Source organism: Peromyscus californicus, unplaced genomic scaffold (genome assembly GCF_007827085.1).
Source record: "Peromyscus californicus insignis strain IS unplaced genomic scaffold, ASM782708v3 Scaffold_13__1_contigs__length_99412109, whole genome shotgun sequence".
Taxonomy (NCBI): domain Eukaryota; kingdom Metazoa; phylum Chordata; class Mammalia; order Rodentia; family Cricetidae; genus Peromyscus; species Peromyscus californicus.
Genome location: NW_026294424.1, coordinates 54,052,918 through 54,056,896, shown reverse-complemented (window position 1 = coordinate 54,056,896; position 3,979 = coordinate 54,052,918). Strand labels below are relative to the sequence as shown.

Here is a 3,979-nt window from a genome sequence, read left to right as displayed (position 1 = left end):
AATATGATCCTGAAATACCATGGAAAATTATTTTCGTGGTTATCATTTCACTCATACTGTCCAATTGATATGTGATTTTCATTTAATTCCTGAATTCATTTGATTAATAATTGTCTAATAAAGTCAATGATTGTTGATGGTACCATGCTGGAAGAAGAAATATAAGATGAGGTATTAGACTGGGCATCAGTCCTCCAGACATTGGAATAACATTGTGAAAATCAGAGGAAACCAGGTGTGGTGGTCCAGGCTGTTATCCTAGTACTTCGCAGGTGAGGACAAAAGAATCATGAGTTTAGGTCAGCCCTTACCTACACAGAAAATTTGGACGCCATCTCATGAAACTCTGCCTAAAAAAAACAACCAAATAAATTAAACAATTACAAAAAATAGCATCAATAGGTCACATGGATTGATTTTAACAAAATGGAGGACCATAAGTTACAGTAGACATATGTGTGATGGATTTTCAATATATCAATTCACTCTCTTTTATTTCCTTATTCAAGTTCCTGTTTTAATTTAAAAAGAGAATAACATTCTTAGAAACAATTACTGAATCATGAAAAAAGAAAACAATGAAAGATGATGCCAACAAAGAATTGCCCACGGTTGTCCATTGGTACCTATCATTGACTTTCAATGGTAGTTATTTCTACAGCTTAGTTGAGTTGAATAATTTAAAATGTTAACTTCCTAATTTTGAAGCCATTTAAAGATATTTATGTTAATGAATCATCCCCTGTGTAACTCACTTAAAAACTACTGCTCCCATATTACTTGAACCTTCTCATGTCAGTGTGATTTAACTGATTTCCACCTGTTGGTAATTACAACATCTTTCTGAGCAGATGTTTGTAGGACCATGGTAGGATCATCTGTTCAGGAAAATGCTAGAACAAAATTATTCCCCATTCCCCTTAAGGACCAGACTTCTGCTTTGATCTTTTAGTGTTTAAAGTATCTTAGTTACCCACACAAACACCCTGCCACGTATCACCTGTGATTAGGCGGATTAGTGTGTTTTACATCACTTTGTCTTGTTTCCCAGAAGATGAGCTATTTGTTTTCTACAAAGACAGCCCATAGCATGTCTCCTTTCTCCCCACTTAGTCCAAGTTGCTGTTATAAAATATTAGACTGAATAACTAATATTCAAAAGAATTTTTTTTCTAACAGTGCTGAAGGATGGAAGAACACATCAAGGTGTCAATATGACCGCATCTAGCTAAGAACTGACTCCCCTTTCAGACAATGAGCTCTTATGCTCTTCCATGGTAGATGAAGTGGGAGGAGAACTTCCTGATATCTTTAGTTAAAGCATTAATTTAATTCCTGAGAATTCTATTCTATGAACCTATTGTCTCCCCAAAGTAACATATGATTTAGGGAGGGAGAAGAGCATCAATCTCCCAGTGTACTCTGTTGGAACTTGGTTGTTTTATCTTGAATTGTGTCACTCTTCTCTTGACTGGTTACCCTTTAACTTTCCAACACACATCTTTTATTTTTTTCAGTGTTTATGGGTGGATAGAGTGGCATATGTGTTCATGTGTATGTGAGAACATGTGAGTGAGGGTGCATGTATGTGTGCATGCATGTAAAGTACAAAGGCTAATATTATGTGCTTTCCTTGATTTATTCTCTGTGTCATAACATTAAATGAGGTAGGATTTCTCACTGAACCCTGAGCTTACTGATGTGGCCAGTGCTTTTCAGCACAACAGCATGGGAATACCTGTTTCTGAATCCACTGTTAAAGCAGCACATGCCAAAGGTGCTAACATTGTTCTTAAAAGTAGTCTATTTCTTTATATAATTAGCAATTCATTGTATAATAATAGTCTTTATACGGTGTGGGTTTGGTACTATTCTATGTCAACTGGGTAGATAGGATTTATACCTTGTTGAAAAACAAAGTTTGGCTTCATAAATTTAAAATTATAAAGGTCATGTTTTAAACAAATATTCCTTAATTCCCCAAATCAGTAAAATTAGATATTATACCTTCATTCCATCCCTATGTGGCATACTCATTGCTCAATGTCAGTGACATACTAGCCTCAGGATCCTCCGGAAATGAAACATATGAAAATGCTCAATTACCTCAGATAAAGTTGTATCATTTCTGCATAAAAATCCTTGTATATTATCCCATATACTACAAACCATCTCAATATACATATGATACCCAAAAAACACCATGTAATTTGAAATGATTCCATTATAAAAAAATTATCCTGAATGTGAATCTATAAAAATAAATTTCATCAAACCTATATTTATCAAGAGAGTTTAATAAAGCATCAACTATCATAATTAATTGTAACCTATAAGCCAGAAAAAATAAAATAATAAAGGATACATTCTTTTCAAAATAAACAAAAAATATAAAACATCAATGAATAAGCCTAGGAAATAACATTCCAAGATCTGTGACTAGCACATTCTAAAAAACTATAAAAGACTATACCGACAATCTAAACAAATAGAGGAAAAGTAATGTATGCAGTTTAATATTGGAATTAAAAACTGTCGGAGTTTCAGTCAGACTATCATCAACACATCTGGGGTTTTTTGTTTTGTTTTGTGTGGTTTTTTTTTTTTTTTGTTTGTATTTAACAAAGTTAAGAACTTTTAAAAGTTTCATTAAAATTAGTTATTGGTATGGATAATTTTAACTGCTAAGTACAGCCTACACATGAAGGAGAGAAAAACTAAGGATGGAAAATTTGTCATAGGAAACATAAAATCCTGTTTATAATTTACTGATCAAGCCAGGATTGGGTTGCGCAGGCGCAGGGAAGGATCCGTTTTGGCGGGCAGTTGGCGTTGCACAGAAGGCAGAGGTAGCCCTGGCTTGTGGTGCAGCTTTACCACAGAAGAACCGTCAGGCCTTAGTGTGTGAGTGATCACTGTAGATCCCGGGAGGAACCTGGTGGCCTTAGTCCTTCAGGTAGATCAACACGCGACATGGGAAAGAAAACCAAGAGGGCAGCTGACAGCTCTTCTTCAGAGGATGAGGAGGAGTACGTCGGGGAAAAGGTGTTAGGCACTTGGTTAAGAGGCAAGTGGCGTATCTGTTGAAGTTGAAAGGCTTTTCTGAGGAGCACAATACTTGGGAACCTGAGAAGAACTTGGATTGTCCTGAGCTAATTTCTGAGTTTATGAAAATGTATAAGAAGATGAAGGAGGGTGAAAACAATAAACCCAGGGAGAAGTCAGAAGGAAACAAGAGGAAATCCAGTTTCTCCAGCAGTGCTGATGATATAAAATCTAAAAAAGAGAGACAGAGAGCAATGACATCGCTCGGGGCTCTGAGAGAGGACTGGAACCAGAAAAGATCATTGGGGCAACAGATTCCTGTGGTGGCTTAATGTTCTTAATGAAATGGAAAGACAAGGATGAAGCCGACCTGGTTCTTGCAAAAGAAGCTAATGTGAAATGTCCACAAATTGTGATAGCATTTTATGAAGAGAGACTGACGTGGCACGCATATCCAGAAGATGCGGAAAACAAAGGGAAAGAGAGCTCGAAGAGCTAAAGGAGGGGGTGGTCTCTGTCATTTCTCTTTGTATATAATGCGTTCACTTTCCTGCCTCCTCTCCCTTCTTCCATCCTTTTCCATGCTAAACACATCCATAAAAATATGTGCTTATCACTGTGCTTCATGGGGAAAAAAATTTAGTGATCAAACAGATTTTTCTGTGTTAGTCAGAAAGAACAATAGAACACATAAATGTCTGGATAATTTCCAACCAAACGCAGGGTCCGTTAAACATGGTATTTTAAAGTTTCTCTGCAGATCTTTAAAAATTATATCTGAAGGTGGTGATCATTACAGTATAATGATAGGAAATATTATTTTTTAAAAAATGTGAAATCCAACATCCAATCAAGAAGAATAATGTATTTGATTGTAGTGAAATAAAAAAAAAAAAACAGTGAAAATGTAAGGTTGAAGCTTATGGATATAAGA

At 35.7% G+C, this 3,979-nt stretch overlaps 1 pseudogene; it reads left to right on the top strand.

Annotated features, from left to right (window-relative positions):
* The first annotated feature begins 2,914 nt into the window (after positions 1–2,914).
* On the top strand, positions 2,915–3,567 carry LOC128108880 (chromobox protein homolog 5-like; annotated as a pseudogene).
* The last annotated feature ends 412 nt before the right edge of the window (positions 3,568–3,979 follow it).